The sequence below is a fragment of the Acomys minous genome (genome assembly GCF_964271855.1).
Source record: "Acomys minous genome assembly, chromosome: 6".
NCBI lineage: Eukaryota > Metazoa > Chordata > Mammalia > Rodentia > Muridae > Acomys > Acomys minous.
The window spans coordinates 117,310,178-117,337,917 of NC_140487.1; the positions used below are offsets into that span (position 1 = coordinate 117,310,178).

At 50.5% G+C, this 27,740-nt stretch overlaps 1 protein-coding gene across 1 annotated transcript in view; it reads right to left on the minus strand.

The window, feature by feature from the left end:
- The window catches only part of ARHGEF10L (Rho guanine nucleotide exchange factor 10 like), a 150,050-nt gene extending 134,124 nt beyond the window's left edge, over nucleotides 1–15,926 (minus strand). Inside the window, exon 1 of the mRNA XM_084787943.1 lies at nucleotides 15,778–15,926. The gene's annotated coding sequence lies outside the window, so the exon portion shown is untranslated. The remainder of the gene's footprint in view (nucleotides 1–15,777) is intronic.
- Nucleotides 15,927–27,740: the final 11,814 nt, after the last annotated feature.

A 27,740-nucleotide genomic window follows, 5' to 3' on the forward strand; every position in this document is an offset into this window, starting at 1 on the left:
CCCAGAATCCCAAATGTCACACAATCACAGAAACTATCTGCAGCTGACAAAGCCACACCTCTGATAGAATGTGAGGCAAATCATAGTCAGCTGCTGTGGACAGTCTGAAGCAACCTCACATCCCTACACCTGGGATTAAAAACAAAAGCACATTCTTTTAACATTTCTGTGGGTTTGGTTCGGTTGGTTGGTTGGGTTTTGTTTTTCTTGAGACAGGGTTTCTCTGTGTAGCTTTGGCTGTCCTAGACTCTCGCTTTGCAGACCAGGCTGACCTCGAACTCACAGCGATCCGCCTGCCTCATGCCTCCCTAGTGCTGGGATTAAAGGTGTGCACCACCACGCACAGCTTCTATGGGGTTTTTATGATTTATTTATTTTATGTGTATGAATGCTCTATCTGCATGTACACCTGCAGGCCAGAAGAGGGCATCAGATCCCATTATAGATGGTTGTGAGCCACCATGTGGGTGCTGGGAATTGAACTCAGGACCTCTGGAAGCACAGACAATACCCTTAATCTCTGAGCCATCTCTCCAGCCTCCCATTTCTATGTTTTTTAAAGAAACTAAAATTCTAGAATTCTCACTACAGGTTCTCCCTCTCAGGCCCTAGAATCATAGGCAGGCTTGGTGACAGTTGTCTAGACATCTCTATATCACTAGCAATTCTCAAGTGACTCTTTCCTTTACCCCTTCTTGGGAACTCCTGGGATCCCAAGCATCTTACAGTTCCCTCCAGGCACGGCAGGGAAGCTGCCCCCTAATCTTTTGTAGATATGGTTTCTGGAGTCAGGCAGATCACCCTCCCAACACCTAGGACAGAAGCTGCTGTAGTGGAAACAAATGTCTGCTGGACAGTAGAACCCCTGGGTTTCAATCACCACAAAAAGAACAACAAAGCCTCAGGTCTAGAGACATGGCTCAGTGGTTAAGAGCACTGGCTACTCTTCTAGATGATCTGGGTTCAATTCCCAGCACCCACACGGCAGCTCACAAGTGTAACTCTTGTTCCAGGGGATTCAACACCCTCACACAGATGTATATCAAGCAAAACACCAATGCACATGAAATAAAATTTAAAATTTAAAAGTCCAGAAACATTTCCATATCCCATAACATTCAGTTAACCAGAGTCATCCACTGAGCATGCTTCCTGGGGGATTTATTGTGGAAGTGTCTGTGATGCAGCACCTGCCAGGGTATTCAGACATTGCAGAATGGGTGGGTCCTCCCTTACTTTCACCCAGAGCTGGGGAGCAAGCATAGGGGCCGGATTCCTCTTTGACTAAAAAGGCTGCGTGATTTGATGATGTTTGGTCAACAAGCTGTAGCAAAGCCAAGATGGAGACACAGAGGTCCTGCCTCTGCCTCCTACTCTGACTCCCAAGACCAGCCCCAGCCTCCTCATGAAACAAGAAGAACCAGCAGGATGGTTCAGTACCAATGGCTGCTTACCTCTAAAGCTGACCGCCTTACGTTGCATCCCCCAGGACCCACAGGTGGAACATGAGGATTTGCTCCCAGACATTGTCCTCTGACTTCCTTACATGAACCATGGCATGCTCATACATATACAAATAAATAAATAGAAGGGCTGGGCATGGTGACACTCACCTCTAATCCCAGCCCTTGGGAGAGAGAAGCAGGCAAATCTGGGAGTTTGTTGAAGGCCAGCCTGGTCTACAGAGTGAGTCCCCAAGCTAGCTGGGGCTACTTAGTGAGACCCTGTCTCAAAAAAAAATAGATGGCTGAGGAAGTGGACTCCCCAGCCCAGCGGCTCCCCTCCCACTGCAGCACACTGTGAACAAGTGTGCACAGGAAGTCCTTGCTCTGTCCTGCTCCTGAGACTGAGCCCCAATCCTAAATGGGTGTCTTCTAAAGAACCCAGGTCCCGTTTCAACTTTACTAAGATACAGCTCTGTCAGCTTCCTCCCGTGTTCGGCAGTACAAGCAAGTAAACAGACAGACAAACAGACAAACCAGGGCTACAACAGCTTACATCACACAGTGGGCCACCAGGTCCACATACTGGAAAGAAATAAAGGAATATGTTGAGGGCTAAAAAGATGGCTCAGAGGTTAAGAGCACTGGCTGCTCTTCCAGAGGTCTGGAGTTCAATTCCCAACAACCATACGGTGGCTCACAACCATCTATGAGATCTGGTGCCCTCTTCTGGCCTGCAGGCATATGTGCAAGTGGAACACTATATACATAGTAAATAAGTAAACCTTACAAAAATAAAAGGAGCATGTTGAAGTTTATGTCTCTTACACACTTCCCCACCCAATGCTTGTTAACCCCAAGAGGGAAGAAAGCAGCTTGACAGCAGACGGACCCAGGTGTCCAGGCAGAGCTAACAGGACTAAGAAAGGGGTGTTTGGACAGCAGAAACCTCAAGTGATTACAGAGGACAACACAGCATCACTCCTCAGGATTCCTGACAAAGGCAGTTGGAGCCAAAAGCCAATAACCCACACTAAGAGACATTCTCTTCAGAGAGTTTTTATTTTGGTTTTCTTTGTTTTGAGTCAAGGTCTCATATAACCCAGGCTGGCCTCAGCTCACCCTGTAGCCTAAGATAACTCTCAACTTCTAATCCCCCTGCCTCCACCTTCCAACCATGTGCCACCATGTGTAGTTTATGGAGTCCTGGGTATCAAACCTAGGTCTTTCCACACATTATGCAAGCACTCTTCCAACTGAGCCACATACATAGCTTGCTTGCTTGCTTTTTTGTTTTGTTTTGTTTTTGTTTTTGTTTTTGTTTTTGTTTTTGTTTTTTTCGAGACAAGGTCTCTCTGTGTAGCCTTGGCTGTCCTGGACTCACTTTGTAGACCAGGTTAGTCTCGAACTCACAGCAATCCACCTGACTCTGACTCTTGAGTGCTGGGATTAAAGGTGTGCGTCACTACGCCCAGCCCTCCTTTCTTTCTTCTTTTTTTCTTTATTTTTGTTTTGTTTTTTGAGATTGAGTTTCTCTATGTAGCCTTGGCTGTCCTGGACTTGCTTTGTAGACCAGGCTGGCCTCGAACTCACCAACATCTGCCTGCCTCTGCCTCTCCAGTGCTGAGACAACAGGTATGTGCTACCTCACCCGGCTTTCTTTCTTTTTCAGAAAGAGCCTTGGTATGTAGCCTGGCCTGGCCTGGCCTGGAACTTGGCAAAGTTCTCCAGAGTGCAGGGATTTATAGGTATGCCCCCACCATGTCCTGTACTATGTGGGTCTGGAGTTTCCATTGATCCTCGTGCCTAAAGCTCCCAAGTGTTGGGTTCACACATGTGTACTACCATACTTGGCCCCACTGTCTTTTAAAGTGCCAAAGTCATCAACATGAAGAAGGACAGGCTGAAGAAAGTTCTAGAACTAAAGGACACCGAAGAGAATTGGCAGCTTAAACACATCTCATGATTCCAAACACAAGCCTTTTCCTACAAAGACCATTGTTAGACAACTGGAAAATCTTGATTAGGATTTGAGGATTAGACCATGGCAAGGTATTGTGTGAATTTCCTGATTCTTCTGGCTATATGAAGGCTTGGAGGGACAGTGTCCTTGTGGCAAGAAGCAGAGCACAGTGCCCAGGGTGAAAGACCTCGAAGACATCAGCTTCCTCTCCAGTCCCAGCGAGGGGCAGCCAGTGAGAAGTGGGGATGTATCAGACTTGCAACCTTCCTAAAGAGCTGGCATCATTTACAGAGTCAGACAGGGCCTGGCAAGATGGCTGGGGGTTGGGGGGGGGGGTAAATGTGCTTATAATGCAAGCCTGATGACCCAGGTTTGATCCCTGAATCTCATAGTGGAAGGAGAAAACCAAGTCCCAAAAGTGCAACACATACACACACACACACACACACACACACACACACACACACACACGTAAAATTTAGAGGAAAAGTCAGATGACTCACTCTCAACCAGAACCAGTTACTTCCTTCTCTCGGTCTCAGTTCTAATATCTATACATAACATACTATGCACCTTTCCTAGAGGTGTGACCTGGCCTTTGATGTCTTTTTTTTTTTCTCTCTCTCTCTCTCTTTCTTTCTTTTTTTCTTTTTGGTTTTTCGAGACAGGGTTTCTCTGTTTTAGCCCTGGCTGTCTTGGACTCACTTCGTAGACCAGGCTAGCCTCGAACTCACAGAGATCCGCCTGCTTCTGCCTCCCTGAGGGCTCGGATTACAGACATCCGCCACCATGCCCGGCTGTGTCCTTTATCATTTTAAATGGAGAGGCTGTCGTCATGGCACAAGACTCTGACAGGCTACAGCCTATTAAACACATCCTCTGGCGAAACAGTGGGGAGGCAGCTCAGCAGACCCTCACCTGAGACTCCTTCCAGCTTTGCCCTTCCTCCTTCCTGACCTCTGCCCTGCATCTTCGCCTCCCTCCCAGCCGCACATCATTTCGCCTCAGCTACATGAGGTCTCCAGAGGTGCTATTCCCCAGGCAGAGGACGGTTAACTGAAGGGGGAGCTCCAGGACTCAGCCTTCAGGAGGTCACCACCCACTCCTAAACTGGAATTGGTGGGAACGTTGTTTTGCTCCGTCATTGGCCCGTGTCTGAAATAGACATTTGTTCACACTTCCCCTGTGGTTGCTTTTTTGTTTGTTTCTTCTTCTGATTGTTTTGCAAACCAGGGTTTGTAATCCAGGTTGCCTTCCAACTCCAGGCAATCCTTTCTCGGCCTCACAAGGGCTGGAATTATAGGTATGTGCCCCTAAACCCAGCACAAACTCTGACATTTTGCAGAACTATGTGGGGGTTTGTTTTGTTTTGTTTTTTCATTTATCTTGTGTGTATATGGTGTGTGCATATGTGTGCACATGTGTGTATGAGTGTGCATGAGGGCACTCCCCTGTGCAGAAGCCAGCGGTTGACATCTGGTATCTTCCTCAATCATCTTCACACTGTGTTTTGTTTTGTAGTTATTTTGAGGTTGGATCTCACTATGTAACCCTGGCTTGCCTGGAACTCGCTGTGTAGACCAGGCTTAGCCTCAAAGTCACAGAAATCCTCCTCCCTTCCCCCCACCCCCACCCCAACTGCCCACCCCTGATTTCCACATAACACATTGAAAGCAATGAAACCCTTGGGTCAACAGAGAAAGCACCAGACCTCATCTTTCAACTCCCACAGTGATGGAACCTCCAATAAGACGGGCATGGTGGCGCGCGCCTTTAATCCCAGCACTCGGGAGGCAGAGGCAGGCGGATCGCTGTGAGTTCAAGGCCAGCCTGGTCTACAAAGTGAGTCCAGGATGGCCAAGGCTACATAGAGAGACCCTGTCTCGAAAAACAAAAAAAAAAAAAAGACTGACCCCAGAGCCACCTCTTCTCTGGCACGGCAGGCCAGATGGGATGGTGGACATTTGACCCACACTGAGCCCATTGGCTCATTGCTCCCAGGAATGTGGAATTAGAGAGCTAAAAGGCTGAGCTGGAAAAAAAAAGTGACCACAAAGATTGTTCAGAGCACAGTCAGTATTCATGTCGTGAAAAAAACCACAACCAAGTTCTGTTCAGTACTGAGAAAAAGAAAAAAGGAAAAACAAACAGTGCTGGAGATATGGCTTGGCTGGAGAGCACAAAGCCCCGAATTCAATCCCCAGCAATACATAAGCCAGATGTGGCACGTGCCTGTAATCCCAGCACAGGGAAAGTGGAGACAGGTGGAACAGCTGTTCCAGGTCATTTTGGCTGCGGAGTGAGTACAAGGGCAGCCTGGGCTACCTGAGCCCCTGCCTCAAAACAAACTGACAAGCCAGGCATGGTGGCACAGAGGGAGGCCGGGGGGAGGCGGATCGCTGTGAGTTCCAGACCGACAGATACCCTATAAGGAGTCTTATTCACACTTTACAGATGTTGAAGTTAGGGCACAAGTTTGTCCTCGTCCAGACTTCCATCACTGATGCTGTGACCCCCACTCCCACCAGAGCCCCTTTCACTGGACCCTCCCAAGGGTCAGTGAAGGCAAAGCAGCCTGTGACCGGAGGCAGGTGGCATTCCCTGTGCCCTAGCCGCTGTCGGCCGTGCAGAGTGAGGGAAGCCCCTGAGTGTTGCACAAGAGGACCAGTTAAGATACAGGCAGCTCAGCCGCCCGCTTCGGCCTTCCTGTGTCTTCTAACACAAAAAGGCGATGGGGCAACAGTAGAAAATCACTGTGGGGTAAATATGAGCCAGGGACCTCAGAGGCAGGGCAGAGATGCTTAGAATCCAATCCCACAGGCCCACCAGCCCAACACCACAGGCCCGTGTGCCAACCCGCGTGCCCAGGGAACCCTGCCTCACCAATGGTCTCTCTGGAGGAACAAGCAGAGCGCCTGGGGCCTCTGGGGAGCAGGGGTTTGGGTGGCTCTGCCTGGGGCCTGGGCATACAGCCAGAAAGGACAGCAGGCAAGGTCTTTTCCTCCTAGCTTCAGGTTACCACTAAGAGCTCAGAGTGGCTGGTCAGCTGACAGCGCCCAAAGCCTGTTCTAGAAGCTGCCCTAGGAATGGAGAGACAGGGTGAGGGGACGGAGCCAGGGACAGAGTGGGCCCGGCCAGGGGGACTGGGCCCAGACACAAGGTCTCCAGAAGAGAAGAGCCTCCAGCTGGGGAGGAGGGTCTGCAGCTGCCAGCCTGCAGTGACGCTGGCCACAGCTATGGCCTGGCACCAGCCCCAGAAACCTCCATTGTCCCTGGCTTCACTGCTGCCCAGGGCTGGGACTCTCTACCAGCTCTCTGGTCCCCAGATGAAAGACGCTTTCTAAGAGTCATAAAACTGTGCCCACTCGGAACAATGGGCCCTTATGTGGCTGCGCCCTGCTGCGCCCTTCACATAAACTCCAGTCAGCAGCGCCCAAGATGCTGCAGGCCGGGGTTTTATAGACTGGCTTTCTGGACCAGCCCCAGAGCTCATTAACATCCAGCGCCCCACCCCCACCCCCAGCCTTTGCGTGAGGCTCCGTTGGATCCCTCCCATTCACAGAGGCTCACTGGGCACCAGCGCCCCACTCCCCACTCCCGAGCCTGTCCTGCCTCAACCCACCCCCACCCCAGGCAGCCCTGCCAGCCTGAGAGACTACATAGCCAGAGTCTACGAGTGAAATCTAGATCCCATGCTCCTGGAAATAACTGCCACCGCGACTGTCAGCATGCAGAACAGGCACAGCAAGGGGATCAGACCCAGCACACCAAGGACCTAACCCAAGGGAGGACCTGAGCCCAGCCCCCTAAGAAGCCCAGGATCCTCCACCGGCTCAGACTCACACAGTCCCATCATCCCATTCCTCCCCCAAGCCCCCCAAGCCCCCCAAACCTTTACAAATGCTTAAAGTAGGGTGGTGGCGCACGCCTTTAATCCCAGCACTCGGGAGGCAGAGGCAGGCGGATAGCTGTGAGTTCGAGGCCAGCCTGGTCTACAAAGCGAGTCCAGGACAGCCAAGGCTACATAGAGAAACCCTGTCTCAAAAAAAAAAAAAAAAAAAAAAAAAAAAAAAAAAAAAAAACCAAACAAACAAATGCTTAAAGTAGTACATCAAGCTCAAGGTTCTCAATGTCCAAACCCCATCCCTCTCATAGAACAGTTTCCAAGATCCCTTTTTACATGAGGGACTAAAGCACAGAGAGGGCAAATAGCCTGCCTGAGATGCACAGCAAGTAAGCCCAATGGTTTGGTGGTGGTGGTGGTGGTTTGGTTTTTCGAGACAGGGTCTCTCTGTGTAGCATTAGTTGTCCTGGACTCACTTTGTAGACCAGGCTGGCCTCGAACTCACAGCGATCCGCCTGCCTCTGCCTCCTGAGGGCTGGGATTAAAGGCGTGCCCCACCATGCCCAGCTAGCAATACATTCTAAGTCCACCTCTTATCTCCCCTAAATTTCACAAGTTGGGGTTCATCTGCATAGCTCTGGATCAAACCCTCCTAAGTGTCACTCAAGATGTGTGGCTCACATTTATTTCCATTTTATTCTTATATTCCTTTTTCTGTGCCAGGGAATTGAACCCAGGGCTCGCTCTTGCCAGGAAAGCACTCCATCAGAAAGCTGTAGTGCCAGGCCCTGACACCCACTCCTTCCTAGATACCATCTAAGTACTAAAGCCCTTAACCCTGTACCTGCTGGATAACCCGGTGCCAATATTGTCACTCCTACTCTGCAGAGGCAAAAACCAAGTCTGGGAAAGAAGAAGCGGGAAGGGTCTTCTTACCCATGCTCCCGTGGAGCTGGTCAGCCTGGATGCCAGCATTAGGCTCCCTTCTGTGTGGAGAGAGATCACTGCCCTTCCTGAGGATAGATACACCAGCATAAGAGTCAGGAGCCCTGGTCCCCTCACCTGACACGTGTGTCATATAGTCCCTAAGTGTCAGACCATCCTTTCCAGAAACCAGAAGTCTAGAGAACATGAGAACAATGTGTCCTCAGTCCCTCAATCCCAGGGGGCAACCTGGGAACCTTTCTATTCCATCGATATCTGTGCCCTTGACTTCCTGCGCTGCCTGCCTCTTTTCAGCTTCCACTGGCTTCCTTCCCCACCACCACCACCACCCTCCACCCCTGCATAGACAGACTGAGGAAGTAGAGTGTGGTGGCACACATCTATACCCAGTAATCAGGAAGCAGAGGCAGGAAGGTCATAAAATCATGGGTAGCCTGGACTACATAGCAAGGACTATACAGGGAGGCCCTATCTCAAAGCAAATCCAAAGACTAAGAAAAATCTGGTCTGGCTTCTTCTGTGCCCACTCCACTTCTGCCTGGCAGACAGATGGGCTGCTATGATGTCTCAGACCCTCACGTCAGCTAATAGCCAACATGGCCCAGGCCTTGTGTGGAGATGGTTCTCTCATGGCCTGGCCTGCCCTGGGACCTGGCCCATGTGATTATCCCCTGCCACCTCTGCTGCCCCTGGGGAGCCCAACCTTCCCAGAGGAACTCCTTGATGCTGTAGTTTATCAGAGTCAGGTCTAAAATCGGCAGTGGCACCATCATCCCCTCCATTACCACCATCATCCCCTCCATCACTACTGTCACCATCATCACCATCATCTCCTCCATCCCCTCCATCCTCACCATCATCATCGTCACCATCATCCCCTCCATCACCATCATCACCATCATCTTTGTCATCCTTTTCATCCCTACTATCACCACCATCACCATCATCCCCTCCATCACCATCATCACCGTCATCCCCTCCATCCCCTCCATCACCACCATTACCACCATCACTGTCATCCCCTCCATCACCACCATTACCACCATCACTGTCATCCCCTCCATCACCACCATCATCATCGTCACCATCATCCCCTCCATCACCACCATCATCATTGTCACCTTTCCAGGCACTTGGTGGCTGCTGGGTGTTGGGCCTTTCCCTGAATGATCTAGTCAGATCACAATGCCTTCTCAAGGCAGGAGCTAGCACCAGCCTGTGCTACACACAAGGAAGATGCCCCACAGCATAAGGGACTGTAGTGCTTGTTCAATTATCTGTCACCACTGCTCCTCTAATCCCCCTGAAGGCAGGATCATGTCTGATTGGCAGAATCATGTCCCCAGGACATAGTGTCTGGAACTGAACAGGTATTCAATAAGCTGCTATTGGATGCATGGGTGGATAGGTAGGTGGATAAATGGATAGAAAATGAATGATTAATGCACCAAGATAGGAAAGATGTTTTCTTCAAAGCTGCCAAATACATAGCCAAAACACTGAGAATGTAACGTTTACATAACTCCTGATTGTATCATGGTTTTTCTTGCTATAGGTAGTATATTGTATATATGTGTAATAATATATATGTATGTTTTAAAAATTAAAAAAATATTTAATGAAAAACAACAACAACAACAAAAAAGGGCCAGGCGTGGTGACACACGCCTTTAGTCCTAGCACTTGGGAGGCAGAGGCAGGTGGATTGCTGTGAGTTTGAGGCCAGTCTGATCTACAAAGGGAGTCCAGGACAGCCAAAGTTAACACAGAGAGACCCTGTCTTGAAAAACAAAAACAAAAACCAAAACCAAAAAAAAAGAGAAAATGAATGATTATATGGGCATATACATAGGTAGACACTTCTATAGATGATATGGATGGCAGATAGATGGACGGAAATGGATGGATAGACAGAAGCATAGCAGATAGAAAATGGACTGATAGATAGATGACGAATACAAATTGATGGATGGTAGATGAATGTATAGATTGACAGATGGATGCTGAACAGATGGGTAGAAATGGGTGCAGAGTGGCTGACGGGTTAAGAACAGTGTCTTATGGACAGAAGACCTATGTTCAAGTCCCAGCACCCACGTGGTGGCTCACAGCTGTCTGTTAATTCCATTTCCAGGGGATCCTGTGTTCTCACACAGGTGTGCACGCAGGCAAAACACCAATGCACATAAAATGAAAATAAATCAATTGTTAAAAATCGTTTTTAAAAGTTTTTTTTTTTAAAGAAATGGGTGGATGGGTGGGTGGACAGATGGAAGGTAACACGGAAGGATGGCATGTGAGTGAATAGATCTGAAAGTGAGTGAATAGATCTGAAAAGCAAGCGGAAAAGAGACCGTGGCTCATAACTGTTCCTTTCCCAGCCGCTCACCCTCTGGGAGAGAAGGAAGAAGCTAGATGTGGTTTCCTTGTTTACTGGAAAATTCCCTGGCAGGGATTCCAAGGAAGACAGAGAGGAGTGTTGACGTATTTTAGGGACAAGGAAGTAAGGAGTGTGGTGTGATAAGACACCTTAAGAAGGCTGAGTGACAACAGTGGCAGAAGTGATCCCACAGTCCCTTCCCACATCCCTCCATGCCAAGGAACTGCACCAAACCTAAGGCTCCTGCCTCCAGATGGGGCTGGGAGAAGGGTAAGCAGCCATAACTGTACCCAGCACATGAGCTCCCTGCCCTGTGGCCGCAGGGTGGGGTCTGAGAACAGAACTGTGGATTTGGTTAAGTCACCCCCACCATTGCCTAGGAGCTCTCAGACTGGAGAGTGCTGGACAGCCTGGCAGCCCAGAGCCTTCCAGGCTGGCTCATCGTGTGACCCTCATTAATTCTCACCCATGGCTCAAGCAGGCAAGATTGGCAGACAGCATCAAGAAATGTTGCCCCACCCCTGGGTCTCTGAGCAAGTTCTTGCTGGAGAGGCTACACTCATCGTGGGGCATTGGGGCCCGAGACCCAGCACTCTCGTCGCTGGAACCATTTTAAGAAAGAAAAGAAAGCCGGGCAGTGGTGGCGCACACCTTTAATCCCAGCACTCGGGAGGCAGAGGTAGACGGAGCGCTGTGAGTTCGAGGCCAACCTGGTCTACAAAGCGATTCCAGGACAGTCAAGGCTACACAGAGAAACCCTGTCTTGAAAAAAAAAAAAATACAAGGGCTGGGGACTGCTTGGCCGGCAAGTGAGAAACCCTGGCTTCAGTCTTCAGCAGTGCGGAAAGCAGGCATCGAGTTGCACGCCTGTAACCCAGCACTTAGGTGGTAGAAACAGGAGGACCAGAAGTCCAAGGTCATCCTCCAATAAACAGTGAGCTGGGGCTACATGAGACCCTGGAGAGAGAGAAAGAAAGGGGGGGGGGTGGAATATGTGCCTTCCCCACCCTTACAGACAGCCATCCAGTGGCATAAATGGAATATGTCATTGTGGTCTGAGGCAGCACTGGGAGGTATCCTGCCAGGCTGGAACTTGTCCATTTGAGACAGAGAGAGAGAGAGAGAGAGAGACAGAGAGAGAGAGAGAGACAGAGAGAGAGAGAGAGAGAGAGAGAGAGAGAGAGAGAAAAGAAGAAGAAGAAGAAGAAGAAGAAGAGGAGGAGGAGGAGGAGGAGGAGGAAGAGGAGGAGGAGGAGAAGGAGGAGGAAGAGGAAGAGGAAGAGGAAGAAGGGGGAGGGAAGGGAAGAAAGGAAAGGGGGTCAAGGTCACTTACTATGCACCAAGTTTAGAGATTCACATGGGAGAATTAATCCCCCTCACCAGCTCTAGAAGCCCAGGGTCGGGCAAGTGACTCACCCAGGAAAGGCACAGAGCCAATCAGAACCCCAGTGTGAACCCTGAGCCCTGAAAGAAAGGATCTCCCCCCACCCCCCACCCCCCACCCCCCAGGCCTCTTCTCTCTCCCCAAGATGGCGTCCAGGGTTTATTCCAAAAGGCTCCCAGCTTCCCTCAGTGCCCGCTCATCAGAAGCCATAGATGTCCTACTTCCTGGGCACTGTGGTGTGGTGGCCTGGGACAGAGAGAGGCAGGGTGGCAGGAAGCTACTGGGTCCCTGGAGACCTCAGTCCTCAGAGCTGAAGGGCTCTTAGAATTGATGAAAACCAATCCCCTCCTTTCCCAGAAAGGAAAACTGAGGTCCAAGGATTTCCTCGGAGCTTCTAGGGAGCAAAGGCAGCCTGCCGGCTCCAGGCGCACGTCTCTGCCCCCACTCTGGCTCTGAAAACCAAAACCATGGCAATCTCTTCTTATCAGATAGAAGGAGTGCTTATCAGCTAACTCACTCAGGGGGAGGGAGAGATGTGGGGGGTGGGGAAGGGCAGCTTGTCTGAGCCCCTCTGTCCCTCCCCAAGTTGGTCATCTCATGACTGAACTGGTCTGAGTGAGGGAGAGTGAGGGTTCTTCCTCCACACCCAGTTCCTGGTGTCACACACACACACACACACACACACACACACACACACACACACACACACACACACTGGAGGAAACTGGGAAGAGATCCCCTCCAGCCAGGAGCTGAGGACTCAAAGGGGAGGCACAAGGCAGCCACTGTACCTACTCTAATCCTGGGACTGGGTCCCTGGCTTTTAAGAATCCCAGAGTCAGGCTAGAGAGATGGCTCAGAGGTTAAAAGCACCATCTGCTCTTCCAAAGGTCCCGAGTTCAATTCCCAGCAACCACATGGTGGCTCACAACCACCTGTAATGAGATCTGGTGTCTTCTTGTGGTGGGCAGGACACGAGTGGGCAGAATACTGTATAAATAATAAATAAGTCTCTTTATTGAAAAAAAAAGAGTCCCAGAGTCTCTAAATCTTTCCCCCCCCCTTGGGGGGAGGGGTCAGGTCTGGTGGCAAATGCCTTTACTTTCCCCACTGAGCCATCTTGCAAACTTTCCAAACCTGCTTCCTGTTCCACCCTGAGTATCCTCGGAGACCTCTGCTCCTTGAGAAACTTTCATTCTAGGAGTGGCACCCATTTCAGGGGACACCACAGGGCCCTGCTTCATGCTCCTGCCTCCACCTACGGGCCATGCCACCTTGACTGAGTTCAGTCTCAGCTGAGCATCAGTACCACCTGTGTTCCCGCATCACCAAGGAGCGACCATCGGGAATCTGAGATGGTTGGTGGATGAGGCCCTCCACACATATTCCACAGCACATGTTTGTCATACCCCCCACCACCACCATGCACACATGCACGCTCACCTACAAGGAAGGGCCTGCAGCCCCTGGGTGAGCAGCTGCCAGCACTCTGTGGAGGTTTGACCTTTGTCAGGTTGTGCTGTTTTCTTGAGGGAGAAGGGAACCAAGTATTGTGGGACTCACACTGTAGTTCAGGATGGTCTCAAACTCATGGCAATCCTGTCTGAGCCTCCTGAGTGCTGGGATTACAAGTGTGATCCACCACATCCCAGCATTTTATTTTTTTGTTTTTTCAAGACAGGGTTTCTCAAGCCAGGCGTGGTGGCGGATGCCTTTAATCCCAGCACTAGGGAAGCAGAGGCAGGCGGATCTCTGTGAGTTCGAGGCCAGCCTAGTCTACAAATCGAGTCCAGGACAGCCAAGGCTACACAGAGAAACCCTGTCTTGAAAAACAAAACAAAACAAAAAGACAGGGTTTCTCTGTGGCTGGCCTGGAACTCGCTCTGTAGACAAGGCTGGCTTTGAATTCACAGAGCTCTCCCGGCCTCTGTTTCCTGAGTGCTGGGAATAAAGGTGTGCACCACAGCTCCTGGCCTCATCTCAACATTTTAAAATAACCCCAGTCATGACTAGTTAGAGCCCTCTGTGAAATGGAGCTGGTGGCTTCTGCTCTGCACATGGTGGCACCCAGGAAGTAGATTTGTAGCCACAGCGGTGTACAAGCAGTGTGGCCACTGTCGCCAGTCTAGCACTGTCCCTGGGAGAAGGGAACAGCAGATTCGTCTTAGGACCTCTTCCTCGAGACAGTCTTCCAAACTGAGTGGAGACTTCTCGGTGGCAGGGATATGAAAGGGCCACCCTCTCGAACCCCCAAAGTCCTCAGCTCTTGGGGTAACAGAGGCAGGTGGGTGCAAACCACAAACTGGGACTCCGTGTGAGAGGCAACCCCACCTCTGATACTTTGGCCAGGCACTCGAGGGTCCTCCAGAGCAAAACCTACAGAGTTGGGGAGGCAGCAAGGGAGAGACCCTGAATCCTTGTTGCCTCATGGCTATGTGACCTCAGACAGGATATCTGACCTCTAGGCTTCTGTCCCATAACTAAGGGGACAGTCATCCTGGAGATGGGTGTTCCCACCCTATCCAGTTAACCAGGCTACTGTGAGTGCTGTAGGAACCAGCAATGTAGGATGGCTTTGTAAACTGTGAAGTACCTTCAGGGAGACACTGCCTTATTGATCACCAGAGTCCCTTCACAGAAAAGCAAGAAGAGGTGGGAGATAGCAATAATGGGCAAGGGGAGGGGGAAGAAGAAGAAGAAGAAGAAGAAGAAGAAGAAGGAGGAGGAGGAGGAGGAGGAGGAGGAGGAAGAAGAAGAAGAAGAAGAAGAAGAAGAAGAAGAAGAAGAAGAAGAAGAAGAAGAAGAAGACTCTAAACCCGGGCCCCTTTTGTGTTCTGCCACACCCACCTTTCTTCCTCCCTTAAGCCCCAGCTTCCCTTCTCTGGATCTATGAGATCTTCAGAGATCTCTCTCTGGGCCTGTGATCAGAGTTCTCAGTAGGGAGGTTGTTGGATTAAATGCGTCACACAGGCACCACACTATGTCAGCCAAATGAAAACACGAAGCAAGCGTCCAGTGAATTTAGTATGTTATCATTGGCCAGACACTGACCAAACAATGAAAAAGACTCCTCTGAAAGCCGGGAGCTGTCTATCACCAGAAGTATTCAAGCTGTGGCAAAACAGCCACCTGCCAGGGACTCGAGGCAAGACTGCCTGGTGACCTTTAAAATGCCATCCAACCACAAGCCGGTAAAAAAAAAAATCCCTGCCAAGGAGATTGTATAAGCTGCAGTCCCTCCCTCCCGATGTGAAATCGAAGGGAAGGGAGGGGAGGGGAGGGGAGCGGCAGAGGAGGTCACCAGGGTAAGAACAAGGGGAGAGACAAAGAGGCCGATGTGGAGTGACAAGGGAGGTGTGCTTGGCCAGGAGTGCTAGCGTCCAGGCTCTGCGTCGCCCATCCATTGGGCAACCTTGGCTCTCTCTAGGGGTTCAGAGCCTCAACTTTCCAGCTATAAAGAGATGAGATTGAACAGGTGGTTCTGAAGCTTAGCCGCCCTTCTCAACCTCCGGAACCCTAAAAACGGTGTAGAGGGATTTCCACCACACACACCTGTACATCCCTCCTTCCACAATCACCCTCATTTGCGCCGCTAGCCAGGAGTCAGGGTCACCATTGCTGAACCGTCAATAAGGTCCTCTCTGAGACACACCCTTCCACAGGCACCACCAAGCCTCCCTGCCGTCTGAGGACAAGGTAGGCACCCCAGAACCCACGGTATCAACACAAGGAGAGACCCTCACCAACCCCATCACATCCAAACAGCCCCCTCCAACCGTGCAAAGAATAGAGAGGTCTTAACTGCAAAGAATGACCTACCTAGAATGCGCAACAACTTAACCGTGGTCCTCAGGAGAGAAGAGGCAAGCGACCGGAGCAGGTGCCACCAGCCGGGGAGCGTCTGGTGGGGAAGCTGCCGGTGGAGCAAGCAGGAGAGCCACAGGTCTGATACACACGGACTCCCGAGCCAGGCCTGGCTGGGCTTGCACACAGCCCAGGTGTATGAGTCACTTTCCAGCCAGACCTGCTGGGCCGGTGCATAGAACATGAAGGCGGGCTGAGGGAGGGAAACTGGAGGATAAGGGGTGGGGGGTGATGGGGGGGGGGTTGCTGGCCACTACTACGAGGAAAGGTTAGTCTGAATCAGGCCCAGGCTGGATGGGCTTATCCGTCAAGCCAGCCCAGGAGGCCCAGGAAGATAGCCAGGGTAGAAGGAAAGGATGCAAAGCAAAGACAGGGTAGCAAGGGGTACTGAGTGCAGGGGTAAGCTCCATCTGCTGCCCACTGGTAGGATGGGGTTCAAGACAAGACCCCGGAATGGGTGAAGTCCTACATGATCCAGACCCTTTAACCAGGGAAGATGGGAAGGGACAGGCGTGCATTAGGCTAGAAAGATCATCTCCAGGACAGCTGTGTGACCTCAGACAAGCTGTCTGGCCTCTCCGAGCCTGTTATCTGCTTGTTAAACTGCAAGCATAATAATTATAGCCTCTGTGTGACAGGGTTGTCTGAAGGATAAAATAAGGCTCTGTAGGGAACAGGGTCACCACCACAGGTTCCTGGCTCCTGGGGACAGTCGGTGACAGCGACTTGGGTCACAGGACAGACACTTCTCTGGCACTGCAGGATAGGTAGCTGGCCTTGCATCATCATCTTTGTCTTGGCCAGTATTAGCGCAGATTTGACCAACACCTCGGTAGCCAAGAACACAGGTGTCTGGGCGTCAGAAAAAAGCCACTTAATCACAAGTACTCTCTGCCTATTCCTTTTGCCCCAGAAAAGCCTATATGGAGACACAAAGGTAGCGCCAACCCTCGTGCACCAAATCCACACAGATCAGTGTGCAGCTTTGCTCACATTTCACTCCCGCAAAGCAGTTCCGTGCCCTCTCCACTGAAACTCTGAAACCCTGAGGTCTTAGATTAGGGGCAGACAACTGCAATCCTGGCGCTACATCTGACCTGCCCTTGCTTGCATAAGCTGAATATGGTTGTGCGCGCCTAAAATGCCAGCACCGGGGACACAGAGGCAGGAGGATCGCTGAGAGTCAGAGGCCAGCCTTGGGCTGCACTGTAAATCCCACACATGGAGACACTGTCACTAAAATGCAAAATAAAAATGTTTAAATGAGCATTTGCTCCTCCATTCTTACTAGCTGTTTTGTAGACGCAGCAGCCTAGCTGAGTCCTGACAGAAACTGCAGCCCTGAGAAGCCCCAGGGCTTGTACTGGCCCTTTTGAGAGAAAGCCTGCCAGTGGTGACTTTGATGACGGTGATGGTAGTGATGGCCATTGTAGTTGATGGTGGTAGTGGTGATGGTAGTGATAGTGATGGTGATGATGGTGATAATGGTGATATGATCGTGGTGATGATGGTGATAAGATCGTGGTGATGATGGTGATATGATCGTGGTGATGATGGTGATAAGATCGTGGTGATGGTGGTGATATGATCGTGGTGATGGTGGTGATATGATCGTGGTGATGGTGGTGATAAGATCGTGGTGATGATGGTGATAAGATCGTGGTGATGATGGTGATAAGATCATGGTGATGATGGTGATATGATCGTGGTGATGGTGGTGATAAGATCGTGGTGATCGTGGTGATAAGATCGTGGTGATGATGGTGATAAGATCGTGGTGATGATGGTGATAAGATCGTGGTGATGATGGTGATAAGATCGTGGTGATGATGGTGATATGATCGTGGTGATGGTGGTGATATGATCGTGGTGATGGTGGTGATAAGATCGTGGTGATGATGGTGATAAGATCGTGGTGATGATGGTGATAAGATCATGGTGATGATGGTGATATGATCGTGGTGATGGTGGTGATAAGATCGTGGTGATCGTGGTGATATGATCGTGGTGATGATGGTGATAAGATCGTGGTGATGATGGTGATAAGATCGTGGTGATGGTGGTGATATGATCGTGGTGATGGTGGTGATAAGATCGTGGTGATGGTGGTGATATGATCGTGGATGGTGGTGATATGATTGTGGTAGTGGTCGTTGGTGACGATTATTATCTGGGTTATGGGCTCCACATGTTTTATACACAGACAACCCCTCCAAGCACAATTTCATTCAGATCTTACGACATGGATTCTTCTTTTTATGCAGACAGGGAAATTGAGGCTTCTGAGAAAGTACCTTACTCAAAGTCTCACAATGGATGGATGTGTTGAATCCAGGATTCTGAGCTGGGTGTGGTGGCACACACCTTTAATCCCAGCACTCAGGAGGCAGAGGCAGGTGGATGGCTGTGAGTTCGAGGCCAGCCTGGTCTACAAAGTGAGTCCAGGACAGCCAAGGCTACACAGAGAAACACTGTCTTGGGGGAAAAACAAAACTGATCTGGAAATGGGTATGGTGGTGCACACCTTAATCCCAGCACTAGAGGCACAGGCAGGAATATCAAAATAAAGTCAGGGCTAATTTGAGCTACATAGCAAACCCTGTCTCAAAAAAAAATTAATAATATATAATAATAATTAATGTTAAATGATAGCAAGTAAGTACATTTGAGCCACATTCCTATAACCCCAGCACTCAGGAAGCAGGAGTACCAGAAATTCTAGACCATCTTCAGCTACCATAGCAAGTTTAAGGTCAGTCTGAGCTACATGAGCCCTTAACTAAAAACAACAACAAAACTTGGATTTGGCCGAGTGAGTCCAAAGCCTCCTGTTCCACCAGTTACCCCAGCAGGCAAGTCCTGGCTGGGCTTGGAAGTTCCCTGCCGGGGAGAGCGACCTCAGGCCTGCCTCCCTGATTGCCTCCTCCCGGTGGCTGGTGGCCGAGAAGCTCAGATGAGTCACTTTGTCGGGATTTAACCTCTGAAGTGGAAACAAGAGAAATGCCCTTGGAGTGAGTAAGATGGTGTTCACAGAGTGCCCAGCACGTGCCAGGCGTGCTGGCATCAAAGTTCCCATCAAAGCTCCAGGGTCCTTGTCACTGGGGCCTGAAGTGTGCCCAAGACAGGAAGCAGTCACTCACTCTCCCTACAGGGGCCAGTGGGGGAGGGTGGCTCCCGGCCCCTCGTCCAGGCCCTTCCAGAAGAGCTGCCTCCTCCACAACCCTGGGGAGGAGGCTGGCCTGTGGGAAGCTGCACTCTGTCAACAGCCACACCCACCCCTAAGAGCCACTGCCCTTCAGTCTCTCTGCCTGGAAGGGCTAACCTGGTCTTCTGCCCACTAGATGCAAAAGAAATGGGGAGGGGCCAGGGTTGGCCTATGCAAAGCCTGACCAGCCAGCCCCCATCCCAGGATGAGTGAAGGGCCTTCTAGAATCTCCTATCTTGCCCTTCTTTACCTCACTCCAGCCCTGAGCCCAGGTGGCAAGCATACTGGGCGAAATGGAGCTTCTTTTAAAAATACATTTTTCCTCTGGGAGGCAGAGGCAGGCAGATCTCTGTGAGTTCGAAGCCAGCCTGGTCTACAGATCAAGTTCAGGACAGCCAAGGCTACACAGAGAAACCCTGTCTCAAAAAAACCCAAAAAATTAATTAACTAACTAGCTAATTAATTAATTTTAAATACATATATATACACATTTTTCAGACTGGAGAGATGGCTTCTCAGTTAAGAGCACTGGCTGCTCTTCCAGAGGTCCTGAGTTCCATTCCCAACAACCACGCAGTGGCTCACAACCATCTATAATGAGATCTGGTGCCATCCTCTGGTGTGCAGGCAGACACGCAGGCAGAACGCTGTATATGTAATAAATAAGTCTTTTTTAAAAATACACTTTTCACCAGGCGCAGTGGTGCACACCTGTAATCCCAGCGCTTGAAAGGCAGACACAGACAGAGTTTGAGGCCAGCCTGGTCTGCAAAATCAATTCAGGGCAGCCAAGGCTATATGGAGAAACCCTGTGTGGGGGGCAGCAGAGACTATAATCAATCAAAAGCAAGTTGGGGAAGAAGATTGATTTCAGCTTACATCACGGAGGGAATCACGGCAAGAGCTGAAGCAGAAGCCCGTGGAGGGATGCTGCTTACTGGCTTGCTCCCCATGGCTTGCTCGGTTAGCTTTTTTTATGCACCCCAGAACCACCCACCTAGGAGGTTCACTGCCCTTCATGCCCAGTGGGCTGGGCTCTTCCACATCGATTATCAATCATGAAAATGCTTGACAGACATAGCTACAGGCCAGTTTGACGGAGGCATTTTTCTCAGCTGAGGTTCCCTCTTCCCAGGTGACCCTCGCTTGTGCCAAATTGACCCCCCCCAAAAAAAAAACACTATCAAGCACATTCTGGACTGGTCAGGTCTGCAGGGGCACCACACCCCATGCCTAGTACCTAGCATTCACACGGTAGGAGCAAGCTGGCTTTCTACCAACCAAGGCTGCAGAAATGGTGTCTGAGTATACCATGCACTTGGCCTCTGCTCCTCCAGCCATCCCCACATGCCGTCACCCAGCCCCCACGATACAACAAGTAGGCAGGTGGAATCTCAGTCCGCTGAGAACAGGATCGAGGCTGTGTATGGCAGGTGCTGTGGGGATCAGGGACTCCTCTACCTGGGGTTGCGGTGGCCTATGGCTGGTCCCCCAGCAGCGACGCGTACTGCAAATGGCTCTGCCCTATGGGATCATCCTGGGCTGCACAGGCAATCAGAACCAAGCCTCTGCCTCTGGCCCCCACATGTGCCCAATACCTTCCCTTTGTCAACCCAGCTGCCCCGAGTTGTAGTAAATGCCCTCTGAGTGAGGGAGTTGGGTCTGTCTTTCCACAGTGCGAGTCCCAGGGATTGAACTCAGCCATGGCACCAAGCATCTTCATTGGCTGGGCCATTTCGCCAGCCCATCCCTGCATTTCATCTCCGTTTTCCTCATCAGCCTGGATCAAACCCAAGGCAACAGTCTGGGGTCCCCAAGACTCCTCACTAATTCTGAACCCAGACTCAGAGCGGGAAGGTGCCAGGAGAGGATGTTTCAAGGCAGAGAGACGTCAGCGTTCCCACCTGAAGGACATCATTACAGCATAAGCTTAGGCAGTTTGGACAAAAGCCAAAAAAAAAAGGCTTATGGGCCCAGAGGGCAACAGGGGAGAGCCTGCCCACACTCCAAGTTCCTGGAGGAATGTGGCTGCCTGAGATGTGTGCCCATCCAGGGACCAGGAAGAATACTCCTTGTCCAGCAACTCAGTCAAGTTCTTTTTTTTTTTTTTTTCAAGACAAGGTTTCTTTGGGTAGCCTTGGCTGTCCTGAACTTGCTTTGTAGACCAGGCTGGCCTTGAACTAAGCAGCGATCTCCCTATCTTTGCCTCCCGAGTGCTGGGGTTAAAGGCGTATGCCACCATGGCCCGGCTCAGTCGGGTTCTTAAAACAACCCAATTGTCGATCTCTCATCGGTTGGGAAGATGGGGAAATCAAGGCTCGGAGAAGTCACGTTAATTGTCAAAAGTCACAGGGCTACTGAGAGGGAGAGCTAGTGACTCCAAGTCCTTGATTCCTCATGGGGAGGTGGAGGCTCCTGAGGGCAGGCTGCTTGGGAAGCCAGCAGTCTGCCCGCTGTCCCCTACCTCCGCCCATTGTCCCCTACCTCCTAAGCCAACTGCCCACCTTCTTGAAGTGGTAAAGAGTCATGGTCATAGGTGGGCATGGTGCTCACACCTTTAATCCCAGCACTCGGGAGGCAGAGGCAGGTGGATCGCTGTGAGTTCGAGGCCAGCCTGGTCTACAAAGTGAGTCCAAGATGGCCAAGGCTACACAGAGAAACCCTGTCTCGAAAAAACCAAAAAGAAAGAAAGAAAGAAAGAAAAGAGTCATAGTCATGAGACACGCTGGGTGGAAGTCTCCATGCTACAAGAGCGCAGAGTGGGGCTCCCACCTCCTCCCCACCATCCTCATCAGCTTTTGCAAACGAGGCTGAGGTCCAAGGCCCTGTCTGGGGCAGCCTGCTCTGGTGTCTGGGAGACAGACCCAGGTGCTAGCTACCATTAGCTGTAAAACAAGCTGTTGGCATGGCCCAGAGGGTCTCCAGCCCTTCCCACCCCCCACCCCCCACCCCCGCTCAGATGGGAGCTTTGCCCAGCGGAGGGGACTCTGAGCCCTCCCCGCTGCCCTGTAGTGTCCCTCGGCCAGGATGGAGACATAACCAGATTTTGCAGCCAGGGCCCCAGGACAAGCCTGTAATTATCGCTGGGAGAGATCAAATGAACCCAAGTTGGAGTCCAGCTTCTTTGCAAGCCACATGACCCTGGACAAGCCACTTGACCTGCTGACCTCTCTATGCAAGGCTGTAAAAAGGGGGTGAGGACCTACGCTCAGCTGTAAAGAGACCATCTTGCAAAGTGAGTGACCTCAGCCATAGAAAGCATGCAGGTCCTAGGATCATCAAGTGGCAGCAGTGGGGGTGGCCTGGTTCTTTTTTTTTTTTTTTTTTTCAGACAGGGTCTCTCTTTGTAGTCCTGGCTGTCCTGGACTTGCTTTGTAGACCTGGCTGGCCTATAACTCAGAGAGATCTGGCTGCCTCTGTCTCCCAGTCCTGGGCTTAAAGGTGTGTGCCACCACATCCAGCTTTTTTTTTTTTTTTTTAACTTTTTTGTTTTTATTTTTGTTTTTCAAGACAGGGATTCTCTGTGTAGCCTTGGCTGTCCTGGACTCTCTTTGTAGACCAGGCTGGCCTCGAACTCACAGAGATCCACCAGCCTCTGCCTCCTGAGTGCTGAAATTAAAGTCCTATGCCACCAGCTCCCGGCCGGTTCTTTTATAGTCTATCAAACCAGAAAAACCTTGGACTTTAGGAGGTGGTAGTACACCTCTAATCCCACTCAGGAGGCTGAGGCAGGAAGATGGTGAGTTTAGGGCTAGCCTGGGCTGCCTAAAGAGATAATGTCTTTTTGGGCTGGAAAGATGGCTCAACGGTTAAGAGCACTGACTGCTCTTCCAGAGGTCCTGAGTTCAATTCTCAGCAACCACATGGTGGCTCACAACCATCTGTAATGTGATCTAATGTGCAGGGTATACATAATAAATAAGCAAAAAAATATTTTTTAAAAAAAGAGATAATGTCTTAAAAAAAAAAAAAGGTAAAGAGCTGGGTGTGGTGGCACATGCCTTTAATTCCAGCATTCGAGAGTCAGGGGCAGGCGGATTGCTATGAGTTCCAGGCCAGCCTGATCTACAAAGCGAGTCCAGGACAGGCAGGGATACACAGAGAAACCCTGTCTTGAAAAACAAAACAAAACATACAAACAAAAAAACAAAAAAAGCCCTGAGAACTTATGAGGTAGGGGTTAGGAACAGGAGGATCAGGAATTTTAGGCTAGCCTGGGCTATATGAGATCCTGGGCTGGGCAGGAAGCTCAATGGTATGTACACAGATCCTACATAAAACACTGTAAGAAAGATGTTGGAACTCCAAATGTCCCATCTACAACCTTCCTAGGTTGGACGGCAAGGCACTAAGTAAGGGTCTAGTGGGACAGGAGGAGGAAAACCTTACTCCTTAGTTCCCGGAGGACAGAGCGATTTTTACGGTGTCTGCTCTGTCCCCATCACTTACCACCGAGATTTACCCCCCACAGGTTTATTATCGTCATTATTGTCCCCACTCTACAGGCTAAGAAAAAAAAATGAGGTTCAGAGAGTTGAATGTTGCCCAAGGATGTTGCCACAGAAAAAAAGGCACTTAGATCTGAAGCTTCAGGGGTGTCGTCGTTGTTGTTTCAAACAGGGTCTCAGGTAGCCCAGGCTATCCTCAGAGTCTCTATAATTTATTTATTTTTATTTTATATGCATTGGTGTTTTGCCTGCCTGTATGTCTGTGGGTGTCAGATCTTGTAGTTATAGACAGTTGTGAGCTGCCATGTGGGTGCCGGGAATTGAACTCAGGACCTCTGGAAGAGCAGTCCGTGCTCTTAGCCGCTGAGCCATCTCTCCAGCCCTCAAAGTCTCTATAGAGATGAGATTGATCTCAAAAGTCTCATGTTCCTAAATCCGGCTCTTGAGTGCTAGGATCTCAAGCCTCTATCACCACATGCAGTTGTATTTGATGTTGGAGGGGTCGAACCTTGGTCTTCATGCCAGACAGGCAAGTATTGTAATAACCAACCCACGTGTCCAACCCATTTGTCTATTTATTTATTTTGGTCTTGTTTGTTTTCATTTTTGAGACAGGGTCTTGCTATGTAGACCTTGAACTCATAGAGATCTTCCTGCCTCTGCCTCCAAGTGCTGGGATTCAAGGCGAGCATCACCATTCCTGGTCTCTATGTGTTTTGAGACAAGGTCTCACTACGTATCCCAGGCTAGACCCAAATTCATGGCAGGCAATCCATCTGCCTCAGGGTCCTGAGTTCTGGGATCATAGGTCTGCACCACCACAATTGGTCTTTCCCCCCCCCCCCCCAATGTGTATGTATGCATGTGTAACACGCATGGACCAGCCTGTTGAGGCTGGAAGAAATCAGATCCCCAGAACTGGAGACAATTGTGATCCATCTTGTGGGTGCTGAGAATCAAACCCAGATCCTCTGGGAGAGCAGCCAGCGCTCTCAGTCACTGAGGCACCTCTCCATCCCCATCACTACAATTGGATAACTATTGCTGTTGAAACAGCCAACAAGCTACCTTCAACCCTGCAGACAAATGTCACCAGCTAAGGGCATCCACAGAAGCTGTTGCTCCCTAAGAATTGGCATGGCCCATGACGGGCCAGGAAGGGACATCAGGGAGTGAGCCAGAGGGCACAGCCATGGGCTCAGCCCTGGGAGGCAGGAAGGAAGGACAGGAGCAGGCATTATAGGCCCAGCCTGGAGCTCACAAGGGCTGAACAGGGAAGGAAGGAAGGAAGGAAGGAAGGAAGGAAGGAAGGAAGGAAGGAAGGAAGGAAGAAGGTAAGGAAGGGGGGAAAGGGTCACAGGAAGAGTCTCACGGGCTAGAGGGAGTAGGGGTAGAGTGTCTTACTCCCTTCCCAGGATAGGCTGATGATCTGGGGCCTCAGCCTCTCTCCTGGCTCAAAGCGCCTCCCCAAGGCCTCCTGCAGGCCTGCATGGAACTCCACTGCACCATCAGAGAGGCCCAGGGCAAAGAGGGGAGGCGGGCACCCCCCCCCCCAGCTGGGCCAATCCCATGCTGACATGCACCAGGCCTTTTGACCTTCCCTCAGCCTCCTTTTGTAGCCTCATTGGGGTGTGGGGCTGGCGGGAGCTGGGGGGGGGGGGGTAGGAAGGGGACTCTCTGGAATTGTGTCCGGGAGCAGGATGAAATGAGCTCAGCCATCTTTACTGGCTCCCCAGTTCCCCAGGAGACCAGTGACTCCTGAGCCTGCCTCTATATTATCACGGAAGCCTCCATGGGCTCATGGGAGTACCGAGAGCCTGCTTCCCTGGGCTTGGACCAAGCTTTCAAGCATGAATCTGTCATTGACCACGTGTCAGTGTCTCTTGGACACTTTACAAAGTCTATTCCTGCCGGACGTGATGGCACATGCCTTTAATCCCAGCACTCAGGAGGCAGAGGCAGGTGGATCACTGTGAGTTCAAGGCCAGCCTGGTCTACAAAGCAAGTCCAGGGCAGTCAAGGCTACACAGAGAGACCCTGTCTTGAGAAGAAGAAGGAGGAGGAGGAGGAGGAGGAGGAGGAGGAGGAAGAGGAGGAGGAAAAGAAGTCCTGACTTAAAAAAAAAGAAAGAAAGAAAGAAAAGAAAAGAAGAAAACAAAATCCAACAACAAAAAGTCTATTCCTGGAGTTGGAGAGATGGCTCAGCAGTTAAGAGCACTGCCTGCTTTTCCAGAGGACCAGGGTTCAATTCCAAGCACCCATATGACAGCTCACAACTGTTTTTAACCCAAGTTCCGTTGGATACAACGCCTTCATACAGACATAGATGTAGGCCAAATAATAAATGTACATAAAGATAAAAAGTCTCTCCCTAACATAGCCCTCCAGTGTATGCCAGCCAGGTACAAACACTGAAGGCCAGAGCAGATTAGTGACCTTCACAGTGAGACATGTCTGAGCCCGGTGGAAACTGAGGTAGGTCTACCAAGCCAGTCCAGGACAGCCAGGACTACAAAAGAAACCCTGTCTCGGAAAAAAAAAACAAAAAAACAAAAAAAAAAAACAGAAAAACCTCAAGGTAGGCAAGGCTGAGTCAGACCTTTGAGCTGCCCCTGGGGTCTCACATGTCGCCCACCTGCAGTGTTTACACACACCCACCTCTCTCTCTCTCTCTCTCTCTCTCTCTCTCTCTCTCTCTCTCTCTCTCTCTCTCTTTTAAATGTATGAAAATACTTTAATTATTTCTTCGGAACAGTTAAGAAATAAGGTTGGGAAAAAAAAAAAGAAGTAAGGCTGGTTGATTGGTTGTTTTTACAGTTCCAGTAGAAAAAGAGTTCACGTAAGAGCCTTGGTCCAAGGTCAGGCCTTTCCCAGGCAGACTGGCCACTCAGTAGAAACATTTGTTCCGCTCCTGGCGCTTCTGAAACACCCTGGTGCCCACCACAGCACAAATGATGATGCCCAGGAGCACACACAGCAATAGCAGGAAGACCTTCTACCCTGTCGGGGTCCGCTTTGGAAGTTTCCAGTGGGGTCATCCGCATTGTCTTTAGGGGACTTGAGGAAATTGACACCAGGTTCAATTTTGAATCTCATACAGGGGAAGTCTATGTCTACAGCCAGGCAGGCTCCAAACAGACTGTAACACACAGAAGGCAGCGGAAGAGACACTGTGTGCTTCAGGAGGCCGTGGGAGGCCCACCCTGTTCATCGGAACTCTCTCTGGTGGAGCTGAGGATGTAAGGCCTGACCACCCTTCGTCACCATAGTGAGAAGAAAGCCATACAGCTGAGCAAGCCCTGTGCAGGTGCACTGGTTAGCGACACAACTGAGTCCCCACCCTGCTGGCATCAACTGCGGGACACTTAAGTAACAATGCTCCTGAGTCCCCAGCCTTTAAATCCTCTCCACGGAGGCCGCAGATACTAGAGAGCAGAGGCAAGCTGTCCCTGCCTGTCCCTTGGGCAAAGCAGTATAAGAAAATCATTTGTCTTACACCATGAAGTTTTGAGGTGGCTCATCCTAAACTAAGTAAACAGGGCTGGAGACAAAACACAGTTGGTGGAGGGCCTGCCTCAAATGCGTGGAGCCCTGGGTTCGATTCCCAGTGCTACATAAACTGGGAACAGGCATGCCTGTAATTCCAGCACTATGGCTCTTAAAGGAGCCAATCAAAGTGCTAGAGCCTTGATTTCCCTATCTGTATATTGGGACAATGCTCTAACCCTACCTCTGAAGAGTCCATGAAGTAACCTGTGTAAAGGGTTGGAGTCTTGAGGTGTGCCTGGAGCAGTGCCCCCACCACTTCTCTCCATGCTGAGACAGGAGCATGGCCATCAATGGATCTGAAGCTCTGGAGCCAGCCTGAGGTAGTTTTGTCTTGTGGCGCTGGTTTAGACGTGTGGTCTTGGTCTTGTTTTTAAGTTTGGGGTGTGTGTGTGTGTGTGTGTGTGTGTGTGTGTGTTTGTGTAGCTGTGCTCACTTGTGCATAGGAATGTGGAAACAGGAGGTTGATGCTGGGCGTCTTGCTCTGTCTTAGTTACTTTTCTATTGCTACAATAAAACACCATGACCAAAGCAATGTATACAAGCCAGAGCAGTGGCGCATGCCTTTAATCCCAGTATTCTGGAGGCAGAGGCAGGCAGATCTGTGAGTTTGAGGCCAGCCTGATCTACAAAGCGAGTTCCAGGACAGCCAGGACTGCACAGAAAAAGCCTGTCTCAAAAAATCAAAAACAGGGTCTGGAGAGATAGCTCAGTGGTTA